This window comes from Gorilla gorilla, chromosome 16 (genome assembly GCF_029281585.2).
Source record: "Gorilla gorilla gorilla isolate KB3781 chromosome 16, NHGRI_mGorGor1-v2.1_pri, whole genome shotgun sequence".
NCBI classification, from domain to species: Eukaryota; Metazoa; Chordata; class Mammalia; order Primates; family Hominidae; genus Gorilla; species Gorilla gorilla.
The window spans coordinates 23,761,338-23,788,095 of record NC_073240.2 but is presented as its reverse complement, the minus strand read 5'-3'; the positions used below and the strand labels follow the sequence as shown (position 1 = coordinate 23,788,095).

At 44.4% G+C, this 26,758-nt stretch overlaps 3 pseudogenes; 2 read left to right on the top strand and 1 right to left on the bottom strand.

The window, feature by feature from the left end:
• Positions 1 to 824: 824 nt before the first annotated feature.
• Positions 825 to 26,758, bottom strand: part of LOC101149946 (dexamethasone-induced protein-like) — a 61,514-nt pseudogene continuing 35,580 nt past the window's right edge.
• Positions 4,756 to 10,356, top strand: LOC101141018 (golgin subfamily A member 6-like protein 7; annotated as a pseudogene).
• On the top strand, positions 20,306 to 20,894 carry LOC115933427 (COX assembly mitochondrial protein 2 homolog; annotated as a pseudogene).

Below are 26,758 nucleotides of genomic sequence, written 5' to 3'. Positions count from 1 at the left end.
CAGAGAAACGCCTGTGACCTGTGCTTTCCAAAGAGGGTTTTGGGAACTCAGTACATAAGGGGAGAAGGCGTGCAGGAGAGAAGAAAGGGAGGGGGAGCAGGCAGTGAAGCGGTGGTTACATTCTTAGGAAGCTCTAATTAGTGCTCAGTAAATCTTCATTTTACATAATATAAGGTAAACATCTGAAAAGAGGAAGGAAAGAGTCAATTATGCAGCCATCTCAGGGTAGGTGGAAGAGTGATTGATCTCATGTTCTTGTTCTGTACCTGGGAAGATAAGCCTGTAATCAACATTGTCAGTGTCAGATTGAATAGAACTCAGTTTTACATCTTGAACTGAGGTTGCAGAGCCACGGTTACAATGGGCATATGCTTATTTTATAGGGGGACATGGATCCTGAAAGATTCAGGGGCCAGTAAGGAACATCCCTGTGAGCGATTTGTGAGGGGGGCCATATGGAGAGGTACGTGGCCTTTTGTGGTAGTGGGGACCTGGCTTATGTCTAATGCCATCATACAGGGTTGTGAAATGGCAGCTATCTCTTTGGGGAGAAAGAATGGCAGTGTTGCATGACTCAGCTCCCAAACTTAACGTCTCCCTTAGCATAACAGGTTTGGTGGTTCCAAGACTTTATTTTCTCTTACATATTAAAAAAAACTCTTAATGAAAGAGCTATGTGAGAGATAAAGAGGGTATATCCTCATGATAAAAGGGTGCAACCAGAAGGGAGAAAAAGGAATTCTAAATTTGTTTATGCCTGGTAACTTAACCTTAAAACACACAGAACAAGCTTAACAAATGAAAAAAAAGAAATAAGTTGATGATCATTGTGGGAAACTTTAATATCTGTGTCTCAGCCACTGAAAAATAAACAAACATCAGTAAGCACATAGAATCTTTAAAGGATGCATTTAACACACTGGACCTAATTGAGATAGGTGGTACACTACACTCAACATGCAGAATACATATCCTTTTCAAGTGCAGAAGCAATGTTTATAAAAATTAATCATATTTTCAATAATTGAGAAGACACAAATTCCACAGAGTTTTAGTTATACAAATATTTAATCACAGTGGAACTATAAGTTTGGAAATTAAGCAAAACATTTTCAGTATGGTAAAGGGATGAATAAAATCAAAGTTTGCTTTTTTGAAACACTAATAAAATTGATGGCCTCCAGCACGATTGATTAACAAAACAGACAAAAGGCACAAACTCTAACCGGAGACTTTATAAGTATTAAAAAGATAAATGAATAATAGAATAACTTTGAAATTTTAGATAAAATGAACAAATTGATTCAGCAAACACAGGTTACCAAAATGAATATTTATATATATGTAATTGAACCTGTAGTTAAACACCTTATAAAGAAAACTACAGTCTCACATGGCTTAATAAGTGAATTCTTTCCAAATGCTTAAGGAAGAAATAGCACACATCTTACATAAACTCTGTCAGAAATAGGAGAAGAAACATTTTCCAAATTGTCTAACCAGCATAGCTTTAATACTTCATATTAAAACCTCACAAGTCTGGGCGTGGTGGCTCAAGCCTGTAATCCCAGCACTTTGGGAGGCCGAGGTGGGTGGATCACGAGGTCAGGAGATCGAGACCATCCTGGCTAACAAGGTGAAACCCCGTCTCTACTAAAAAATACAATAAATTAGCCAGGTGTGGTGTTGGGCGCCTGTAGTCCCAGCTACTCGGGAGGCTGAAGCAGGAGAATGGCATGAACCTAGAACGCGGAGCTTGCAATGAGTTGAGATCATGCCACTGCATTCCAGCCTGGATAACAGAGCCAGACTCCATGGCAAAAACAAACAAACAAACAAACAAAAATCACCAGAAAAAAAAAATTAGACTCCACTTTCTCTTGTGAACGTAAGTACAAAACTACCAAATGAACTAGGAGCAAGCCCATCTCAACCATACATAATATGGTATTAATCATTTATCACAACAAAGTTGATTTAATTCCAGAAATGCAATGTTCAACATTCAAAAGCCAATCACTGTTAAGTTACCTTATCAACATAAAAAGATAAGAAAAAACATTGCTCAATCAAGAAAGAAAAAAGCAATTGATACAATTCAGTACCTATTCATAAATCTTAAAACCTGTCTAACAGAGAGGAAGCAACATGTGAGTTAAACACTCCCCCAGCTGAGAATAGTGACATAACTTATTTGCAGCCAAAAGATGAAAATTGCAGGCCAGGCGCGGTGGCTCATGCCTCTAATCCTAGCACTTTGGGAGGCAGAGGCAGGTGGATCACAAGGTCTGGAGTTCAAAACCAGCCTGGCCAACATGGTGAAATCTCGTCTCTACTAAAAATACAAAAAGAAATGAGCCGGGCGTGGTGTCATGCGCCTGTATTCCTAGCTATTAGGGAGGCTGAGGCAGGAGAATCGCTTGAACCATGTAGGCGGACATTGTGACAGTGAGCCGAGATTGTGCCACTGCACTCCAGCCTGGCAACAGAGCAAGACTGCGTTTCAAAAAAAAAAAAAAAAAAAAAAGGATGAAAATTGAATTGCAGTATAATCTTACAACTTTTGAGAAATCTATGTTTTTCAGCTAAAAAGAGACAAACTCAGCCTTCTGACCTTTCTTCTTTCCCTCCTTGGAAGGCAATCCAAGGCCTGGAAAAACAGCAGCCACATTGTAACCACAAGAATAAAAACCTGGTTAAGGAAGTATCAGGAAACTGAAAAGAACCCTGGACTGCCTTCCTCTGCACATTTTAAGTGATAAAAATGAAATCTATATTTCTTTAAGTCACTGAATCAGATTTATTCTTTCTGTGGCTACATGTAGCCCTAAATGATGTATTAAATACTAAAACAAATACTAAAATACACACTAAAATACTAAAATTTTGGTCTTGACTCCTGATCTCAGGTGATATGCCCATCTCAGCCTACCAATGTGCTGGGATTACAGGCATGAGCCACCACACCCACCTCAAAAGCTTTGTGTTTTTAAATATATTAGACATGTCTCTAGTTTAAAAAAAAAAAACTTAACAATAATGTAGGAGAAGAAGAGAAACTTTTTCCAAAAAAGAGAAATCACTGTGATTATTTTATCTTATTGGAATGTTGGATAATATAATCTGCTTTACTAATCATTAAGCACGCTGTAAATTTTCCATTACAACAGGATTTGTACCTCAATTAAGGTGATAAAGTTTTAAAGTTTAGAAAGTGAAAGCCAGCCCCGCCCCTCTCCCAGAGTGGGCGGGGACAGCAGTTGCATGGGTGGCTTTCCTTGTGACATCACAGGACCTTCATGACACGCAGCTGCCTGGCCCCGACTCCTTTCCATCTTTCTCATTGACCAATGGGCTTGGAGCATTAGGGCCACGCCCCTTTTCCTCATTCTAGTGCGACCCTGGTGACGCCTCCTGTGGCTCAGTCACATAGCTGCGTGGTACATGACTGGAGGCATATCACTGTCCTCGCCTGGATCACGCCAATGTGGCCCCAACCCCACCTCCCTCCCCACCCCATGATGTCAGAAAAAACCTGACAAAGAAAATTGGCTGGGGACAAGAGAAAGGTAAAATGCATCGGATTGCAGCACCCCAACCCCAACCCAGCCCCAGGTCCCCTCTGATGGCAGAACAGCTGCCAGAATCCGTGTCACTCCAGAGGCACACAGGGCTGGGCCCCCCCAGTGCCTCTGGGCTCCCCCAACCAAAATCTTGTGTCAGCCCCAACCCCTCAGCAGTCCGGCCCCTGCCCTCACCGGTCACCCCAGGGTGACTTTCAGCCGGTGACTCGTGGGGCTCCCTGCTTTGTACTCTGCCCTAACCTCCTATTGTCCAAAAACGGATCTCCCTGGGCCCTTCGGGCTCACGTTTCCAAGGAACTGGATGCCCCAGCACCTGCCCTCACCAGTCACCCCAGGGTGACTTTGGGCAGGTGACTCCTGGGGCTCCCCACTCCATACTCAGCCCTCACCTACCGCTGCCCCAAGCCTGACTTCCCTGGGCTCTTTGGGCTCACATCTCCAAGTACCTGGGTCCCAACCCTGTGACCCCACACCAATCTCAAAGAGGCAACTTGGGCACAGCACTGATGGGAGAATGGGTTTGGTTTGGTTTTCTCCCAGGCTTCTACTCTCCAGAGAGACTTTAACAGTTTTTTCTAAGTTCTCCACCTCATATTTGAATTCTCCATGGTTCTGGGACCAGAGTGCCCATCAGTCAGTGATCTTTGAAGTGAGATTTGCTCATCTTCTGTGCAAGAGATCTTGGGAAACTGGACTTGACAACTTGAATCTTCCTCATCTCATCTCAACCTGGCGTACTTTGAGTGCCACAGGATACATATGGGGCATCTTTCTGAAGCATCAGTTTTCCTTGATTCTCGTGGGAGAGACAAAACATTAATGTTCTTAGGGATGATAGTCACATAGATTTCTAAGAGAATACAAGACTTCTCTCTGAAATGCAGCTTGGGTTGTCCTCTTTCTGTTTAATTCCCACACTTAACAGAAAGGCTGCCTTCTGCCCTGAGGATACATGACTCTAAGAGGATGTACAACTGTAAACCACACAGTGTACACCTTCCTGCCTACTTTTTACTTTTCTACCTCTGCCTCTGGTTTTGGTCTCTGCCAGCTGCTGATTTGTGGCAACACCCCAGAGCTCAGAGTCAGAAGACTGAGTTTCAGTTCCATTATTGCCTTTCTTTTAGCTATGGTATCAATCCCTCTCAGTCACTAAGTGATTGCGACAACACCTCGTACAGTCGTTGATGGCATTAAATCAGATCGTCTATGAGAGTATTTTGTATAAACTGTAAAGTGACTGTAGGAGCTTGTAGTTCTCATGAGTATCACTGCTCCTCTTTTCCACCGTTCACAGACTATCATCAGTGGAACAGTGCTGGTGTTGGTACTGGAGCAACCGACACCAAAAAGAAGAAAATAAATAATGGCATTAACCCTCAGACAACCACTTCTGGGGGTTGCCATTCACCTGAGGATGTGAGTCTTGCCTGGCCGGTCTCCTGAGGACAAGGGGCACAAGGGGAGGTCGAGGGTAACTGTTAAGACTGTGGAAGGAAGAACTGCCGGGTACTGGTTAAGAATTCTGGGTTTGAATCCTACCTCTCTCTCCATCTGCAAGGGACACGGTTTAGGGAAAATTGCTCAAGTTCTTTGGACCTCTCTTTTCACATCTGTAAAATAGGGGTGGTAATGTTTTACTTACATGTGTAAAGCTTAAATCAGATTTGTTGTTGTTGTTTTTGTGTTAATCTCTAGTCCAGGGCCTGCTGTAAACTCCTCTCCTCTTTGGGCTTCCGTTTCCTGAGGAGGTAGAGTTAGAGTATCAGAGGTTTCTGTTTGCTCTGAGAGTCTGAGATTTAAGGATTCACTAGAATGGAAACCTTGGGGCCAAGGGCTCCTGTCTGCCTTTTCCGTCCTATATCCCAGCAGTGAAGAACCGTCCCTGGCCCCTATGTGCTTGCTCAATGCTTGTTGAATGAACACATCTTTCTACATCACAAGCTAGCAGAAGGGTGGGGTTTTCTCACACTCTTATGTCGGAAGGTTTATGTTACTGTCTTTTCCAGAGAATCTAGTTTCAGACTTTCAGTTCTGTGGCTGTGGGCAAAAACCAACGAAGACCCAAATCCTTTTTCTTTGGGCGTTAAGGAAAGTTGACCAGTTCGTGTTCCCATTGGGTCTAAGAACTTTGCCATTAAAATCCATTCCTGACCCCTGCCTACCGCTTCCTGGGCTGGGGAATAGAGTCGAGGGGCCACCCTTGGTCACCTTCCTTTGACTCTCCCCACAGAAACAACAGAACCGAGCGCAGCTGAAAGAGGTAACATGGTTTCTTTCTTTGCTCACGACATGACCGCTGGGTTTGGGGGGCACTCAGATGTAGAGGCCCCAGTCTCGTCTCGCCTACTCCCAGCCTGGGGAGGAAGGCTCACCTCCCAGATTCCACCCCATCCCCACAGGGTCCCTGATAACCTGGTCCCATGGGTGGGCCTGTCCTGGGACAGTGGTGCCATGCTGGGGGCATGTCTCTTGCTGTGCCATCTCTGCCTCCCTCTAGTAAGAGCTCTGTCTTCCTCTTCTTTTCTATAGGAAAAGAAGGCAAACCACCAACATCAGCAAGCCCTAAGGAGGCAGCTAGAGGTGAGTGGAGGGTGTGAAGTTCCCTCCTGTCCTCTGGAGAAGGTTTCTTTGCTTCTTTTTCAGCACTTGCTTGTCTTGTCTCCCAAAGGCCCAGGATCATACCATACGAATCCGTATGTGTCAGAAAACTGAACTGGAAACAGCGCTCCATTACAGCCAGGATGCTGCCAGGAAATTTGAAGGTGGGAATCTGGGCACCCTGTCATCCTTCAACCTGGCACTTTCACACGCCTTTGGGCTGCAGCTCAACCTCTCTCATTCCAGAAGATTCCAAGGATCTGGCAGGCCGCCTGCATCATTCCTGGCACTTTGCAGGAGAGTTACAGTGGGCTCTCTCTGCTATGTCCACAGAGCACGAGAGGGAGGACAGGGTGAGTCCAACCACCCACCCGGTCCCCTGGGAGCCCAGCTTCGCAGATGGAGGAATGAGCCTAAAGGTCCCTTCTGCAGGATGCAGTGTCCTGCCCAGAAGACAGCATGGGCCATTTCTTGCTGCTTTTATGCGTGGTTGTTAGAGGCAGGTTGGGGCTGAGTCAGCTGCTGTGGGTGAGTTGCGGGGCGCTGTGGGGAGCGAGCACTGGACACAGAGCTCGGAGGCCAAGTGCTCACCCCACCCATACTTTGCTGTGGCCTTGGTCAAATCCTAGGCGGAGTTGAGGGTACTTGTACCATGAAGGTACAGAAGAGTATCTTTAGTATGTTACCATTTGTGTAGAGAGAGGGAACACATGTACGTGTGTGTGTGTGTGTGTGTGTGTGTGTGTGTGTACGTACGTATTATGGTAATATACATAAAACATGTTTGTAAGGATTCATAAAAAACTCAGGAGAGAGGAACGGTGTTGGGGGAAGATATTTCCCTTCTGAACCTTCTGAGTTTTGGACTATGCCAATGTATCATTCTTTCAAAAATCAACAAAGGATTAATTTCCTCCTCCTTATCTGTGCCCCTACCCCCAACCAAAAGAATGGGTTTAGAGAATCAGATATACCTGGGTGTTGAAATCCCAGCTCTAAGTTATCTTAGGCAAGCACTTAACCTTTAATACCCCATGTTTTTCATCTACACAATAGAGGTGATAATGATAACTGTCTCCTGTGGAGGTTATGAGGATTAAATGGGATTGTTAGCTTAGTGCCTGGTGAAGCACTCAATAAAGGTTCCAACAGTGGTAGTAATAACAGTAATAGCAATAGCAAAATTATCTGATCTCTCTGGGCCCCTGTTAGCCAGCTATCAATTCAGTCTCTTTCCCTGTCCCTTCCACCCTTACTGAGTTCTCTGAAAAACAAGTGAGAGCCAGGTGCAGTGGCACATGCCTGTAATCCCAGCTACTTAGGAGGCTGAGGCAGAAGAATCGCTTGAAGCCGGGAGGCGGAGGTTGCGGTGGGGTGAGATCGCGCCATTGCACTCCAGCCTGGGCAACAAGAGCGAAACTCCATCTCAAAAAAAAAAAAAAAAAAGAAAAAAAAAACAAACGACACCATGGGTTTGGAAATGCCTTGAGAACATGTCGGGTGTGATTGAGAGGGAGCAAGTGTTACTGTGGAGTATCAGTGTAGCTGTCGTTACTGGTCGTCCAGCTGCTCCTCTGCCTGCTGTATCCTGACTTGACCTTTTTCTATTTGCAGTACATCGAGGAGTTAACAAAGGAGAGGGAAGCCCTGAGTCTGGAGCTGTACAGGAACACATAGGATGGGGGAAGGTGGGATGGGAGGTCTGAGAGCCCTTAGCGTGGGTGGTGTGCTGGGAGGTGGTGGGTACAGGTGAGCATGGTAGGGGGTCATACAGGTTTACATGTGTGCACAGGGAAGCTCCAGTGACGGCTGTGCCACTGACTCATGGGGTAGCCTCAGGCAACTCATGTCTTCTCTCTGGCCTGCCACCTGGGACTTTTAATTCCTGGGGTCCCTTCCAATGCCATGGTTCTGTGGTTGTGGGGCGAGGGTAGAGGGTCGATCACCAAAGCGGTCCTTTCTGTTCTTCGTTCATTCCTTTCTCTACTGCCTCTGGCCATAGCATAACCAATGAGGAGCTGAAGAAGAAAAATGCCGAACTACAAGAAAAACTTCGACTGGTAGAAACTGAAAAGTCTGAGATCCAGCTCCACATCAAGGAGCTAAAAAGGAAACTAGAGACGGACAAAATCCTGCTGCCACAGGTGAGCAGCGGCAGCCCCGGGGGTGTGGGAGCAGCATCCCGCTGGGACCATGGTCTAGGGATCATGCAGGGTATGGGGAGGCTCCAGCCAAGAGCTGGAAAATTTGGGTCCTTGTTCTGGTCCCACCATAGAATCCTCTAGAGTGTGCTAAAAATCTACAAATTGGGACCATGCCTGGGAAATCAGAACCTCAGGGTTAGGGCTTAAAATTTCTTTTTAAAGAATCATAGATGAAAACCGTTATTTTATAGATTACATTTATATACCTAGCTTATGACTCTATTTCCTTTTGAGGTTCAAACCAACACTTTGCAGGAGAAGATGTGGAGGCAGAAGGAGGAGCTACGGGATCAGGAGAAGCTACGGAAGCAGGAGGAGAAGATGTGGAGACAGGAGGAGAGGCTGCGGGAGCAGGAGAAGGAGCTGCGGGAGCAGGAGGAGCAGATGCGGAAGCAGGAGGAGCAGATGCGGAAGCAGGAGGGGCAGGTGCGAAAGCAGGAGGAGCAGATGCGGAAGCAGGAGGAGCAGATGCGGAAGCAGGAGGAGCAGATGCGGGAGCAGGAGGAGCAGGTGCGGAAGCAGGAGGAGCAGGTGCGGAAGCAGGAGGAGCAGATGGGGGAGAAAGAGGAGCAGATGGGGGAGCAGGAGGAGCAGATGCGGAAGCAGGAGGAGCAGATGGGGGAGCAGGAGTAGCAGATGCGGAAGCAGGAGGAGCAGATGCGGAAGCAGGAGGAGCAGATGCGGAAGCAGGAGGAGCAGATGCGGGAGCAGGAGGAGCAGATGCGGGAGCAGGAGGAGCATGTGCGAAAGCAGGAGGAGCAGATGGGGGAGAAAGAGGAGCAGATGGGGAAGCAGGAGGAGCAGATGTGGAAGCAGGAGGAGCAGATGGGGGAGCAGGAGTAGCAGATGCGGAAGCAGGAGGAGCAGATGCGGAAGCAGGAGGAGCAGATGCGGAAGCAGGAGGAGCAGATGGGGGAGCAGGAGCAGCAGATGTGGGAGCAGGAGGAGCAGATGGGGGAGCAGGAGCAGCAGATGCGGGAGCAGGAGCAGCAGATGTGGGAGCAGGAGGAGCAGGTGCGAGAGCAGGAGGAGCAGATGCGGAAGCAGGAGGAGCAGATGCGGAAGCAGGAGGAGCAGATGCGGAAGCAGGAGGAGCAGATGCGGAAGCAGGAGGAACAGATGCGGAAGCAGGAGGAGCAGATGGGGGAGCAGGAGGAGCAGAAGAGGAAGCAGGAGGAGCAGATGGGGGAGCAGGAGGAGCAGATGAGGAAGCAGGAGGAGCAGATGGGGGAGCAGGAGGAGCAGATGGGGGAGCAGGAGGAGCAGACGCGGAAGCAGGTCGAGAGGCTGCGATTCAAGGAGAAGAGGCTGTGGGATGAGTATGAGAAGATGCAGGAGGAGGAGGAGAAGATCCGGGGGCAGGTGGAGAAGATGCGGGAGAAGAAGGAGAGGATGGGAGAGCAGGAGGAGAAGATGCAGGAGGAGCAGTGCTCAGAGCCCTGCCTCCCTCCCTCCAAATATCCTTGTGATATGAGCCACCCTGGCAGCCTGAAGCCTGCATGAGAGGCCGGGAAGGGTTATTCCCATGACCACCACACTGCACAGCAGATCATGCAGCTGCCCCCTGGAATGAAGAACGCCCAGGAGCGCCCAGGCTTAGGCAGCACCTCCTGCATCCCATTCTTCTACCGAGGAGACAAGAAAAAGATCAAGATCATCAATATCTAAAAAGAACGGTCAACAAGGCCTACAGAAGTGTAAGCCGCCATGTGACCTTGTGAATATAGTCTGAGAACAAACTTGAAAAAAAGAAAATGTATTTTAAATTGTGGCAAAATACTGGCCGGGCACGGTGGCCTGCACCTGTAATCACACCACTTTGGGAGGCCTAGGTGGGTGGATCACCAATCCCAGCTACATGGGAGGTTGAGGTTGCAGTGAGCCGAGATCACACCACTGCACTCCAGTCTGGGTGACAGAGTGAAACTCCCATTTCAAAAAAAAAAAAAAAAAAAAAAAATTTCTACCTGAGGACTCTAATATCTATGTATGTTTCTATTGTTTTTTTTGTTTGTTTTCTCCTTTCGTCTTGTATTGTCTTGTCTTAAGGCATGCCTAGTAAAGTTTTATCTGCCTCCAGAGAGTATTGACTTTGACTTTATGGCACACAATTGGCGTTCAAGCAGATCGCTTTCATCTAGTTTGGGACTAAGCTAGTTCAAAGCAGGTTTTAGTTTGTGACGGCTGGTCTATTTTTTATTCTTTTGGACTCTTAGGGGTGGCCCTTCCAGGATCCCCACCAAGGTCTCATCTCCTTCCTGGGACCCAAATTCTCATTAGGTCATTTCAGCCCTGTGAGAGTGCCAAACATTCAGCTAGGCTCTCCAGCCTCTTAACTATCACTTCATACTCAGTTTCTTAGCCTCTTAGCCCTCTACTGTTGACCAATCACCAAATGTGGGAAAAGCACTAAGGACTGTCAGGATCACCTCCTAGGCCTGGTCACTCAGGTCCTGGCTGAGGTCTCCAATTACCTTCCAACAATTGTTTTTCATGGTGGGGGGAAGGGGGGACACATTTTTGTCCAGTTTTTCTAACTGTTCCTGTGGGGAGGCTAATCTATAACAAGCTACTCTGCCTTTAATGAATGTTGAAAACCCTTTTTTTGTTTTTTTTTTTTGAGATGGAGTCTCACTCTGTTGCCCAGGCTCTAGTGCAGTGGTGCTCACTGTAACCTCCACCTCCTGGGTTCAAGCAATTCTCCTGCCTCAGCCTCCCAAGTAGCTGGGATTACACGCGTATGCCACCACCCCTGGCTAATTTTTATATTTTTAGTAGAGACGGGATTTCACCATGTTGTCCAGGCTGGTCTCGAGCTCCTGACTCAGGTGATCTACCCGCCTCGGCCTCCCCAAGTACTGGGATTACAGGCGTGTGCCACTGCATCCAGCCCATCTGTCTTTTTAAAAATGTTTCTAATTTGAGGTATAATTCATATTCCATGAAATGCACAGATCTGGTTTACATTTTGATGACTTTTAACAAATGCATTACCCATGTAACCCACCTCCTTTGAAGATATGGAACATTTTATCATCCAGAAAGTTCTCCTGTGCTTTCATCCTGTCCGGCACTCCCCCAGCAGCTGATGAACATGCTGAGGACATTTGTACAGGATTCTGGCCTCCCCAAAAGAGCTGCTTTGACAAGCCTGCTTGCCTTACCCAGCACTAAATCCCTTCCTGTTCTCTCAAAATTTCCATCTTTAAACTGCTTGTACCTATAACCCTCCCACATCAAATCCATAGATAAACCAGCCCACCGCCTAATGTTTACTGTATACCCAAGCTTTCAGAAATACGACTCCCAGGAGTGGGGCCTGGTGGCTGCATCCCCTCCTCCTTCTGGAAGCCTCTACCAGCCTACAGAGCCCACAGAGTAGATCTCACCAGGCAGCCTGAGCCTGAAAGTGCCGTGGAGCCTCCTGCTGGTTCACCCTCACTACGGTGGCAGCTGCACGGGAGCAGCTGGGCTCACTCATTAAGCAAGAAGACATTGGCTTGATACTGACACTCCAACCCCAGCCTGGGCGAGCCTGGCTGAAAGGCCCCTTCCTTCTGGTCAGACTGTGGGGAGACGCGGCGGAGCATACACACTCTACTGCCCTCCTCATGCTTCAGCTGTGCTTCCTTCTTAACAGAGGGAGCCGCTCATGGATTTGGCCAAAGCCTTCCCGAGGGCTGTAGGTTTGACAGGCTGGGTGTGTAAGGGCCACTGTGCTAGAGAGAGAGACTGGTGTGTCAGAAGGCAGCCACCTGGCCAGAGGGGGGTCAACCCCCTTGGTAACCTCCTTCCCCCAGCTGGACACAGAGCCCTGCACTCTCCACATGTGACTGCTCCCCTCAGAGCTGCCACCAGAAGAGGGGTTCTAACCCTGTGGGTGGGGACATTGTGTTACTTTACAGTGGGCCATGGCTCCCTCTGACATCTCCAACTCAGAGGCAGTAGAGAGAAGATGAGAAATTCCCTGTGCCTCTAGTCCTAGCTACTTGAGAGGCTGAGGCAAGAAGGTCACTTGAGCCCAGGAGTTCAAGGCTGCAGTGAGCTATGATTACATCAACGCATTCCAGCCTGAGCGACAGAGTGAGACCCAATCTCAAAAACAACAATAATAAGTTAAACATAAATCTAACTACCACATTATTGGCCAGGTGCGGTGGCTCACACCTGTAATCCCAGCAATTTGGGAGGCTGAGGCGGGTGGATCACGAGGTCAGCAGATGGAGACCATCATGGCTAACACGGTGAAACCCAGTCTCTACTAAAAATACAAAAAAATTAGCCAGGCATGGTGGCGGGCGCCTGTAGTCCCAGCTACTCAGGAAGCTGAGGCAGGAGAATTGCGTGAACCCGAGAGGCAGAGCTTGCTGTGAGCTGAGACGGCGCCACTGCACTCCAGCCTGGGCGACAGAGCGAGATGCCATCTCAAAAAAAATAAATATGTAAGCATTCCACATTATTGACCAATTCCACTCCTAGGTATAGACACAAAGAATTAAAAGCAGACACTCAAGACACTCGTAAACCAATGTTCATAGCAGCATTACTCACAACAGTCAAGAGATGAAAGCAACCTGATTGCCCACTGATGAAGGGATAACATGTGGCTTACATATATAATAGACTAGTATTGAGCTTTTAAAAGAAAATTTTGACACATGCGGATGAACCCCAAACACCTAAGAAGTTCAATAACCCAGTCACAAAAGGACAAATACTGTATGATTCCCCTTATAGGAGACACCTTGAGTAGTCAAATTCTGAGACAAAAGTAGAATGGTGGTTGCTTGGGGACAGAAGGAGTTAGTGTTTCATGGATACGGAGTTTCAGTTGGAGAAAGGGCAAAAGTTGTAGAGATGGATGGTGGTGATGGCTGGGCAATAATGTGAATATACTTAATGCCAATGAACTGTACACATAAAAATGATTAAAATGGCAAGTTTTACGCTATGTATATTTTACCACAATATTTAAATTTTTTTAATTACATTTTTTCAAATTGTTACCAAAAAATACGAATAATCCATCCAAGTTATTTAGAAAAGGAGCGTCAGATCAAGCTTTCCAAAGTGCCAAAACTCAGAAGATTACCTGGTTGCTTGACCCACACCCAGGTCTCCAGAATTCACTTGGCCCTATATACAGGTGCAGGAGTTTCGTCTTCATCTTTTTTCTCTTTGTCATTCAGATCTTCTTTCTTTGTTCCACTTGGTTCGACACTATCATCTGCAGAATTAAAAAATTTTTTAATCTGTAACCGCTTTTCAGAATGTCATACCATTAGTCTCTGCGAATGTCCCTCCCCGAAAAGTTACAACACACATCATTAACTGAATGGCATGCGGTGTCCCCCACCCCAGGGCTGTGAGCATGTGTGACTAATAAACTGCTATTTCATCTGTCCAGTGTCGGTGTCCTATGTTCAGCCATCCCATATCCCTAGGGCAGGAATCTTCTAGGGTTATAAACAGAACTTTAATCAACCTCTCCTTGGTTATTTTACTGGTTCCATGATACAGCTTTTTCTGTGCAAAAGATCTGAACAGAAACTTCACAGAGGATACAAGAGTGGCAAAGAAGAACATGATATTCAGCATTGTTAGCCATTACGAGAATGCAACTTAAAACCACAATGAGATCCCACTAGACTTGTTAGAATGGCTCAACTAAAAAACACTGATAACACCAAGTGCTAACAAAGACACAGAGCAACAGAAATGTGACAGATTGCCAGTGGGAATGCAAACTAAAACAGCCACTTCGGAAAACAGTTCAGCACATGACCCAACTTTCACACTACTAGGTCTTTATCCTAGGGAAATGGAAACTATATTCACACAAAATCTGTAGAGAAATGCTCACAGCAGGATTACAATTGGGAAAGAAAAATGGAAACAACCACAAGGTCCTACAATGGCAGAATGGATAAACACCATGCGGTACATCCAAATGATGAAATACTAATCAGCAATAAAAACAACTATTAATACACAGAACAGCAGATAAATCTCAAACATATAACTGGGAGTAAATGAAGATGGTTTCAAAACGTTACTTAAAATATGGTTCCACTCACATGACATTCTCAAAAAGAATACTCTATACTGATGGAGAACAGATCCGTGGTTGCCAGGGTATGAGACCAGGGAACACGTGATAAAAAGGAGCAGCACAAAGGAGCTTTTGGGGTGAAGAAAATTCTCCATCCTGATGATGATGGGGGTTACATGAATCTATAGAGGTCAAAATTTACTGAACTACATACCACAATAAAATAAATTTCATATAAGTTTTTAATAAAAGTATGTTGGCTGGGTGGGTGTGGTGGCTCACACCTGTAATCCCAGCACTTTGGGAGGCCGAGGCGGGTGGATCACAAGGTCAGGAGTTCGACACCAGCCTGGCCAACATGGTGAAACCCTGTCTCTACTAAAAATACAAAAATTACCCAGGCTTGGTGGCACGTGCCTGTAATCCCAGCTACTTGGGAGGCTGAGGCAGGAGAATGGCTTGAATCTGGAAGGCGGAGGTTGCAGTGGGCCGAGATCACACCATTGCACTCCAGCCTGGACCACCGAGTGAGACTTCATCTCAGGAAAAAAAAAAAAGAAGGAAAATATCTAGGTCCAGGGAGGACAGCTGGAATACAGTCTGGTGGAATCATGTCAGAGCAGAGAGCTGGGTCTGGAGGGCTGGAGCAGGGTGTGGCCCCACTCTAGGAAGGAACTAGGAAACGCATCCTGGGTAAAGCAAGAGCAGAGTCCCGTTCTGCAACAGGTGAGCATTTATCCTGATCTGAGAAACTACATGCAAATTTAATACGTCTCACTTAGCCTCTTATTTTCCTTAACAACACGGAAAATGAGAGGACAAACAATTCAGAAGGTTAAGACATGAAATACATTTAATTCAGAAATCATACACAGAAAGGTAGGAAATGAATGGGGGAAAAAAGCAGCTAATGGAAAGTGAAAATGGGCCAGATGCGGTGGCTCACGCCTGTAATCCTACCACGTTAGGAGGCCGAGGTGGGCGGATCACTTGAGGTCAGGAGTTTGAGACCGGCCTGGCCAACATGGTGAAACCTGATCTCTACTAAAAATATCAAAATTGGCCCAGCATGGTGGCAGCCACCTGTAATCCCAGCAGCTCAAGAGGCTGAGGCAGGAGAATTGCTTGAACCTGGGAGGCAGAGGTTGCAGTGAGCTGGAATCTCGCCACTGGACTCCAGCCTGTACAACAGAGTAGGACTCTGTCTCAAAAAAAAAAAAAAAAAAAAGTGAAAATAACCTAACATGTACTATGCAAAGTATCTGGCCTAACAACAATACATTACCCTTTTAAATCTTTACAAACAACCTTGAAGGAGGCAGGCTTTTTTGTCTCCAGTTTACCAAGGTAGATAGACATCTTGGGTCACAGAATACACAGCAGAACCCAGCCAGGAACACAGCTCAGGTGAGAACACAGGTGCTGGCTCTAAATGCCAGACTCTGCCCTATGTGTGTGTATGTGTGTGTGTGTTTGGGGTCACTAACCACAGCCCAGGGGCCAAACCCAGCCCACAGCCTCTTTGTGTATGGTCTGAATGCAGAGAAAGTATTTTATTTTTGTTGTTCTTTTGAGACAGAGTCTTGGCTCATCACAACCTCTGCCTCCCAGGCTCAAGTGATTCTCCTGCCTCAGCCTCTGAGGAGCTGGGATTACAGGTGTGCATCACCATGCCCGGCTAATTTTTTGTTTTTAGTAGAGATGGGGTTTCACCATGTTGGCGAGGCTGGTCTCGAACTCCTGACCTCAGGTGATCCACCTGCCTCAGCCTCTAAAAGTGCTGGGATTACAGGTGTGAGCCACCACGCCCGGCCACTGTATTTTATATTTTTTAATAATTGAAAAACAATAAAAAGAAAAACAGTATTTTGTGACTTGCAAACATTCTGTGGACTTCATCTTTTGGTGTCCATAAATACACTTTACAGAATGAACGTCCCCTGCCCGCTGACGTGGTATTGTCTGTGGCTACTTTGGCACTAAATCTGCAAGGTCTCATGGCTATGACAGAGACCATAGGGTCCTCTGAGACCTTAAAATATTTACTTTCTGGCCCTTTAGAGAAAGTAGGCCACCCCTACCCTACAGCTGGCTATAAATTCTACACATTAAAAAAATGCAACATTCTTAATTTTAAACTCAGTATACTGGAACACTGCTCATCTTCCTTCTTCAAGATGAAAAGCTTCGACAGTCACCAGGAAGCAGACAAGAACCCTAAGTACACCTCAAGAGTTATTCTCAGGAGCATAAATTACAACACTTTACAACAGCAAAAGCAGGATGAAGTCACTGGAGGCCATGAAAACAACCAAGAGTAATTAGCACCACCAGCTCAAAGACCACACCACATCAACTTCAAAGTTGTCTACTCTTCCTTTCACTACTGTAGGGTTCAAAGTATACACAGAGAAAATCGAACACATACTACCCAAACACATTGCTTATGGAATGCTGGAGAGAAGGGAAGCGAGACCTCCCATTGGCCAGGTGTGGTGGCTCACGCCTGTAATCCCAGCACTTTGGGAGGCCAAGGAGGGTGGATCATGAGGTCAGGAGTTCAAGACCAGCCTGGCCAATATGGTGAAACTCTGTCTCTACTAAAAATACAAAAATTAGCTGGCCGTGGTGGAGGGCACCTGTAATCCTAGCTACTCTGGAGGCTAAGGCAGAGAACTGCTTGAACCCAGGAGGCGGAGGTTGCAGTGAGCCAAGATCATGCCACTGCACTCCAGCCTGAGAGACAGAGCAAGACTCCCTCTCAAGAGGAAAAAACACAAACAAAAATTCATGAAATGCAATAAATAAAATATACATTTTGGATTTTTCCATGTACTTAGCTTTTCTTAGAGCATCTTTTAGAATTATTGTTTCACAAAAAACACTTTGGGAAACGTTTTAATTTATTAACAAACACTGGAGGGCTAGGAAGAAGAGGTTAAAACTTTTCAAAATATAGAGAATGAATTACTGATACGTGTAAAAAAAAAAAAAGAGGTTGCTGACTCCTGTCGTGGAAGGCACTGTCATATGGACACTCCTAGCCTCAGCATCTGGAGGTCCGGAAAGGGAAAATTTCAAATCAGAGAGAATTCTATACATACCATTTATTTGGAACCTTCAGCCCTTAAGATCCCAACATTATGACCTCAGTTTCAACATAGTTGTCCTTAGTCCTTGTATTGGTTACAAATACAAAACAAACAGCTCAACTGAACTAACTCTTTTCTCTCCAGAAACACAAACACAAGACCTCATAAAAGGAGTGAGTTGCTAGCGGCCATAATTACTGCAACTTACTTCTCCAATTTTCCCCTCCACAGTTAACTCAACAGCTCAAAAACTATCAGTAACAAACAACAGTCACCATGATATGGTTAGAAGTGTAGCAGATTCCTCAACCAGTAATAATAATTAAGAAAAAATTTTTGCCTATTAATAAATCTCGTTTCCTGCACTTGCAAGAAACTAATTAAAAGGCAGCCCTGCACGATCTACAAAAACAGCCATAAAGACTGTTACATTTTAAGTTACAGGAAACAAACCTGCTCCTCTAATATAGCAAGATACAACTGACTTCCCCTTACATACCCTAAAAAAAAGCCTTACACGAGAAATTTAAACATGGAAGCAGAAATACACCAAGAAAAAGACATGTCAGACCCCACCTGTATATCTGTTTTCAACCATTCGGTGTCGAGGCGAGCCTGGGCAGCCAAACAGAAAGATTCAGAGGGCATCTTTTCTCCAGCTTCCTCCCAGGTCTCAGGCCTGCAAGTAAACACACACGTTGAAGACCTAACGCTTTTTACTATTTTACAAAGACACTCCCTAAAGGTTTAATGCAGAAAAAAAAAAAAAGAGAGAGACAGAGAACAAAAAGATGGGAGAGAAGAGCTGGGGGACGGGAGTGAAGTGGAGAGAGGGAAAGAGGGAACAGATGGAGGGAGAGGGAGGTGGGGAAGGGAAAGCCGCCTTCCAAGGTAGGCAGGGTGTGCCTGGTTTCTCAGGAGGCCAGATCACAATGTCATCCCCCTGCCCTCAAATCCAAAAGGTACACACACACATAACAGAAAGCCCATCGTTTTTTGTTTTGTTTGAGATGGAGTCTCCCTCTGTCACCCAGGCTTGAGTGCAGTGGCGGAATCTCAGCTCACTGCAAGCTCCACCTCCCGGGTTCACACCATTGTCCTGCCTCAGCCTCCCGAGTAGTTGGGACTGCAGGCGCCCGCCACCACGCCCAGCTAATTTTTTGTATTTTTAGTAGAGACAGGGTTTCACCGTGTTAGCCAGGATGATCTCGATCTCCTGACCTCGTGATCCGCCCGCCTCGGCCTCCCAAAGTGCTGGGATTACAGGCTTGAGCCACTGCGCCTGGCCAAGAAGCCCACAGTTTGAACGACAAATGACAGCAGCATGAATCTGCCGCTTTACCCTACAGCAGGGCGCCTGCGAGAAACAAATTACTCAAAAGGATCACCTGCAGAAAAACCCACAGCCACCACCACTTAGACATGGAGACAGACCCGAGGCTGCGCCGCGGGCGGTCCGCGCAGGCCCCCGTTCGGCCGCCCGTCAACCCCGCGCCCGCACCTCCTCCGACGCTGCCAGCCCCGGTGCCCCAGGCCGGGACCTGACGCGCAGGGCCCAGCCGCCTCGCCCCGCTGGCTTGCGGACACAGCCTCCTAGCAGCCGCCGGCTCAGGCGGCGCCAGGGATCCTGACGCCTCTCCCGACCCCCGCCACCCGCGCTTAGGGCCAATCGCAAGGCGGCTCCGTGGGCGCAGCCAATGGGGAAGAGGAGCGCTTCGCCGCTCCTCCGGACTCTCCCGCTTCCTGCAATGCGGTTTATCTTCCTACTTGGAGCCCACCGGCTGAGGCCAGGGGGCAACCGCTGGCTCCAGAAAGCGGGATTTCCGCGGCACGCAGGCACACCCGCACTCCTACGGAAGTCAGTTTCTCACCACCTGAATTATTTGAACTTAGCACCACTAAACGTGGAGCAATCAGGTACAGAGTGCTTCCAGACCTCATGTAATAGAAATCACTGACATCATCTATTTTTTTTTTTTTTGAGACAGAGTCTCATTGCGTCGCCGAGACTGGAGTGCAGTGGCATGGTACCGGCTCACTACAACCTCCACCTCCCGGGTTTAGGTGCTTCAGCCTTCCGAGTAGCTGGGATTACAGGCATCTGCCACCACACCCGCCTAATCTTTGTATTTTCAGTAGTGACGGGGTTTCATCATGTTGGCCAGGCTGGTCACGAACTCCTGACTTCTGGTGATCTGCCCGCCTCAGCCTCCCGAAGTTCTGGGATTACAGGTGTGAGCCACCGTGCCCGGCCTATTTCATATTTTAAATATTAGAAAAGTAGAACTTGGCCAGGTGTGGTGGCTCACACCTGTAGTCTTGGCACTTTGGGAGGCTGAAGTGGGAGGATCGCTTAAGCCCGGGAGTTCAAGACCAGCCTGGGCAACATAACAAGACCCTGTCTATTCAAAAAATAAAATTAGCCAGGTGAGGTGGCACGTGCCTGTGGTCCCAGCTACTCGGGAGGCTGAGGCAGGAGAATCGCTTGAACCCCAGAGGCGGAGGTTGCAGTGAGCCGAGATCGTGCTACTGCACTCCAGCCTGGGAGGCAGAGCCAGACTCCATCTCAAAATAATAATAATAATAATAATAATAATAATAATAATAATAATAATAATCTTGGGCGGTGGAGGGCCACCCCCGGGCATTGGCCACCTGTGGAGTGACCTGGCTCTTGGCTCCCTGGCAGCCAGCTTCTGGGTCAGGCATCTTCGTTGGTGACTGCCCTTTCAGCTCTCCTGGTGTGGCCGTGAGTGGTGTGGCACTGCCATGACCCATCTTTTTGTCTTAAAGATGCATCCTGACTTACCTCCACACTTGCACACTCAAGAATGCAACATCGTGATTAACTTGCTAAAAGAATATCACAAAAATCATAGCATCCGAACATTTTTTGGTCATTGCAATGATCTGGATCAGGCAAAGAGAAAATAAATGCTTGAAGAATGAGTACATGGAAAAGAGGACCAACAGCAGAGAGTATGGCAATTTGATGCAAAAGAGACTTTTTTTTTTTTTTTTTTTTTTTTTTTTTTGAGACGGAGTCTTGCTCTTTCACCAGAGCAAGTGCAGTGGCTCAATCTTGGCCTACTGCAACCTCTGTCTCCTGGGTTCAAGCAATTCTCCTGCCTCAGCCTCCCACATAGCTGGGACAACAGGCCTGTGCCACCACACCCAGCTAATTTCTGTATTTTTAGTAGAGACAGGTTTCACCATTTTGGCCATGGCCAGGATGGTCTCGATCTCCTGACCTTGTGATCTGCCTGCCTCAGCCTCCCAAAGTGCTGGGATTACAGGAGTGAGTTGCTGTGTCCAGCCGCAAAAGAGACTTTTTAATTCTCCAGAGGAATCTGAAAAATAAATTGCATTTTCACTGGATGCCTTGGCTGAGAGAAGACCAAAAGGCTATGGGTTGGCCCGGGCATGGTGGCTCACACCTGTAATCCCAGCACTTTCGGATGCCGAGGTGGGTGGATCACCTGAGGTCAGGAGTTCAAGACCAGCCTGACCAATATGGTGAAACGCTGTCTTTACTAAAAATACAAAAATTAGCCAGGCGTGGTGGCAAGGGCCTGTAGTCCCAGCTACTCGAAGGCTGAGACAGGAGAATCTCTTGAACCCAGGAGGCAGAGGTTGCAATGAGCCGAGATCACGCCACTGCACTCCAGCCTGGGTGACAGAGCGAGACTCCGTCTCAAAAAAAATTAAAAAAAAAAAGAAAACGCAGAGTGCACAGCACATGGTAGATACTGACACTGCATTGAGTCTCTTACACACATCGTCTCATTTTACTCTCACAAAACCCCAGGAGTTTGGTATCTTTATTCTAATTTTTGAGAAACTGAGGCTCAAAAATATTAGGGATATGTCCAAGGTCACACAATGAGTAATTTGTAGATCTGAAATGCAGACAGATCTCTCATTCTGAGCCAAGTGCTTCGACAGCACAGAAGGTAGAGAAACAAAAGTTCCCTGTGGAGTTGTGGGATGCTTATTGAAGGTAGCTCATTTGGTGCGGAAACCAAAACACAAATGTGCATTAGTGGGAGTCAAGGAGGAAGGAGGAGGGAGGGGAGTAGAGAATTTCATTGCAGGCTGAAGGAAGAGAATGCTAAAGATACTAATTTGTGAAAAAAAAAACTTGGCAGTTTTAGTAATTTACTGGTATGAGGAGAAATAAAGTTAAGAGTATGAATGGTGTGGCGGCAGATCATATGAGAGGTATAGTGAAAATTTACAGAATCTGCTGACCCCAATGTCAACAAAATTAATGGGGCCCAGCTCTGTACCTGCCATGACCAAGTTTTAAATTTTTCTGTAGATAGGCTGTTCCTTCCAAAGCTTAGAGATTAAGCATATATATATACATATATATACACATATATATACATATATATACATATATACATATATATACATATATACATATATATACATATATATATATACATATATACACACATAATTGTTTTTTTTTTTTTTTTGAGATGGAGTCTCGCTCTGTCGTCCCAGGCTAGAGTGCAATGGCATGATCTTGGCTCACTACAGCTTCTGCCTCTGGGATTCAAGCGATTCTCCTGCGTCAGCCTCCTGAGTAGCTGGGATTACAGGCATATGCCGCCATGCCTAGCTAATTTTTATATTTTTAGTAGAGACGGGATTTCATCACGTTGGTCAGGCTGGTCTTGAACTCCTGACCTCGTGATCTGCCCGCCTCAGAATCCCAAAGTGCTGGAGTTAACAGGCGTGAGCCACTGTGCCCAGCCACGTTTATATATTTTTAATTGAAGCCACTAGACCTCAGCATGTGGTCTAAACAAAGGCTCTTTTCCTAGTTCAGTCCATTTTCCATGATATCAGGTTCTCCAAAGGATGAACCCAAGAGGTTCTTGTTAGCTGAAGACAAAGTGAAAGGCTGACAATGACATGCAAATTTAGTAGAGCAAAGAATACACATTTATAGTAGAATAATACAAGAATTTTTTCCTTTCTACCATACAAAAAATGCTTACAATGCAGGTACATTAATTTTATATTAAAAATATCCTTAGGTTGACCTCTGATGTTTTGCTTTTGCACCTGCTGTAAGCCTTAAGGCATTTAGCATTCCCATTTTCACAAACCTAACTTAGTAGACTAAATAGCTATGCTAAGCATTTCACTTGCTTTCTATTATTCTTTGGCTGTAGACTATCACATAATGTGAGTGTTATTGATTTTATACGTTAACTTCTCCTACCACGTACTATAGCAAGCTATACCTTTAGCATTTTTTTTTTTTTTAGGTTTTTGGCTTATAGGAAGGTATCTCCTAAACCATAACACTTATCCCATATTATTTTCTTTTTTTCATAATTTATTGATTGAGCTTTGCTGTATGTAGCTTTTTGAAGTAGATTTTATAGTTTAGAATTGTTGCTTTCCTTTTTTAATCTTTCACTCTTCATTTTTATTGAGCTATGAATTAACTATCTTTATTGTAGCGATAAAACCATTTGTAATAGTCATAGTTTGATTGAGTGTACATAAATAAATAAAACCCCTACGTTAAACTGGGAAGTGACATCAGCCTCTTTTTATTTTTTCATTTAAATTCTGAAAACACATGGAGATGAGTGTCCTTCGTTTCTACCTTAAATGGGTTGTTACAACTGAAGGTAATAGGGGCAGTCAGTTAGCACAAAACAAATGGGCAGCTACACACAAAGAACATTTTAAAGATAAAACATGGGTATTTAGAAGGTTGCTTCCATATGTGCTATGAGTTATGTATGAGTATCAAGGAGAGAAGACAGTAACAACTACCTGGTAATCATTTATGCTCTTATGGAGAACGAGCGGTGACTCCATAATGTCCCCAAAATGAGGCAACAGTCTGTCACTGTAGCAAATGATGAGAGGGCCCTTGAGCTAGCAGGCTGGGGCACATTCTACAATCCCTTTCCTTTGTCCTGTAGGAAATTCAACTTTCACATATGAGAAATACTAAAGGAATTTTCTCAGCATTCACATAAAAATACTCTAAGAGTAAAGATAAAAAAGGAATATATCAACTCTTGTAATAACTAGAAACATGTTGCTACAAAACAGATGAAAAAAGGAATGAACATTTATACATTCCAACATAAATTTTAAGGGTGTAATAAAACATAAAGAGACCATGAAGTGAAATGCAAGAGCATGGGGAAGAGATAGCCAGAAAGTGCAATAGCAACTGGCAGAATCCATGAAAGAAATAGGATTTAAAAACAAAATCATTGTAGAAAAAAAAAAAACTAAATTGTAAAGAGAACAAGGGAGACTGAACCCCAAATAATGTAAGGGTCGTAAAGGATGTAAGTGAGAGAAGAATATGTAATAAGTCCTCTCCCCGTCCAAAAATCCAAAAACTGTAAAACATAGGATAGAATTACAAAAAAGTTATTGCCTATATTAAGCCAAGATAGATCATCATAAGCACATATATTTACATTACTGTGTAGTATATGCTTATATATGTTATTAGAATGTTCAACACCAAGATATATCTGTGTATGGGACTAGGACTTTAAAGATTAAGAAAGCATTATGTGGGGGCTTAAGCAAAAATAGTCAACTTAGAGAAAAAGAAAATCATTTTGGCATCAGAGTTTTCCACAGCAAAAGTTAACACCAGAAAATGGGGGGAAATATTGAGAAAGAAGAGAAGGGAGAAGCAAATGGTTATCCTTATCCTTGCAAGATATCTATCAGCTATAAAGTGTACAGTTATAAGCACCCATAATTGCAGGGAACACTGTTTACAGAAAGTTCTTATTAAGAGATTTACCACAGGACAAAGTTCAATCAACCTAGTTCTGAGTAGGTAAAATACTACCAGTAAGGCAAGAGGTAAGCATTCAATGCGTCATATATAGATTTAAGGGATACATGGTGTAGAAAATGTAAAAAGATATTTTACTGATGATTCTGATAATGTACAAATGATTCAACTGTAACAACTAGGAGGAGAGAGTAAAAGAAAGGGGAAAGTAGGAATTAGCTCCGATTGCCTCGTCTATAATAGCTGAGAGTAATGGGTTCATTTTAAATCTCAAAATTTGCCCATAATAGTAGGAAAACATTAAGTGGCACAAAGGCAAATATTAAGAAATATCCTGCCACAAAAATCAAATAGTTCAGGAGAAGTTGAGAAAGTGAAAATAGCATAGAGTCTAATTTAATTGCCACTCATTGTGGGGAACCATTAGGTATTATCTAAATAAATGGAGAAAAATATAAATGCAGGTAAAATTACAAAAATAACAACCAGAAAACTACATCTTTCTTATCAATAAAAATAATCATTTAACATTATAAAATATTTAATAATAAATACTAAATTTTACAATACATATACAAGAAATACACCAAAATCAAATAGAGCCAAATTTTTTTTAAATAAAATGGTCAACGAATACCAGACAAATGCTAACAAATGAATTATCAACCTATTTTTATTGTCTTCTCCTTATTTTTTTAAATTCCTTTTTAAAATTTTGTTTAGATACTTTAAAATTACTTTTTATATTATTTTCTCTAATAATTCTAACCTTCTGGTTTTGTTTCTCGACATTTCTGCTGTTTCTATCACAATATCTATTTTCCTTGAGTGTTTTCTTGTTGGTGGTGTTCTTTTCTGGTTTTTATTTGTTTTGTTTGTTTTGGTTTTGATTGAAAGAAATACAACAATGGAAGCTCACACTACTGCAGGGTGCTTCTCCAGATTTTGCCTATCACTCATAATTCTACTTTTATTTACTTTTCAGATTCCTCAGTTAGTTGCTTATTATACTTTTCATAGTTTTAGTTGTAATCAACATGTAAGATAGGCTACAGGGAGCTTATCCTGCCACAAAATACCAGAAATCCATCTTTTTTTTTGTTTCTTAAAAAAAGTCATTTTGAACTTGTAATTTGTAGGAAGGAACGCAGATTTAGAGGCATACATTTTCCATGACATGGAAAAATCATTTAACAATGTTAAGTCTCTATTTCAGCAAATACAGAAAAGATATGATTCACAGGACAAGAAAGCTGACAGTTAAGAACTTACATGCAAAGGCATTTCGACAAATAATATAATCCATCCTACTCCTAAGAGAGGAAAATTTGTATTAATGAAACTTCTACCAGGTATCACTTTCACCTCAGTTAATCCACAAACATTAAATCAGCAACATTTTGTGATAAACCATATCCAAAAGAGTTGGTTGATGAAATGTCATTAATAGAACAGCAGTTATCCATGATTCAGTAAAAATTCATCAATCACCCATACAACAAACTTAATTCCATCTTATACTAAGCACATACACTACACTGAAAACTGTCAACTGCTGATGATCTAAAAATGTCTCTTCTATGACCATGTGATCACAATGAAATAAAGAATACAGAAAATTCATAGATGGTCAGTTAAAAAAAAGCTTCCGTGAAGCAATAAACTTTCCTTAAAAATGCCAAAATAGTAACATAGACTGCATGATATAACACTCATTTTACTGACATAATCTGTTGAGGCATTTTGTTAATCAAATACTTTCTTTTATATATACTTATAAATGTCATACCAGAATTACACATTTTCTAATGAAATACAAAAGCATAAAAGAATCGTATTCATAAGTTGATTTTAATCATTGCCTCGGTTCAATATTACAAACAAGTGTAATTATGGTACAAGTACAAAACAAATGGTGATTAAAGCATGTCAGAAAACAGATGTTCCTGCATACAGATGGACAATCCAATTAATACTTCTCAAATAGAAAACAGCTATTTACTCCTTACTAATGAATGATATAATTATTTATCATTAATGCAGCTTGGTTTTTTAATGTCTCCATGAAGAGCTTAAATATAATTTTCCTAAAGATGCATTTGGGCTGGGCGCCGAGGCTCAGGCCTGTAATCCCAGCACTTTGGAAGGCCAACGCAGGCAGATCACGAGGTCAGGAGATCGAGACCATCCTGGCTAACATGGTAAAAACCCGTCTCTACTAAAAGTACAAAAAAATTAGCTAGGCATGGTGGCGGGCACTTGTAGTCCCAGCTATTCGGGAGGCTGAGGCAGGAGAATGGCGGGAACCTGGGAGGTGGAGCTTGCAGTGAGCTGAGATCGCGCCACTGCACTCCAGCCTGGGCGACAGAAAGAGACTCCATCTCAAAAAAATAAAAATAAATAAATAAATAAATACATAAATA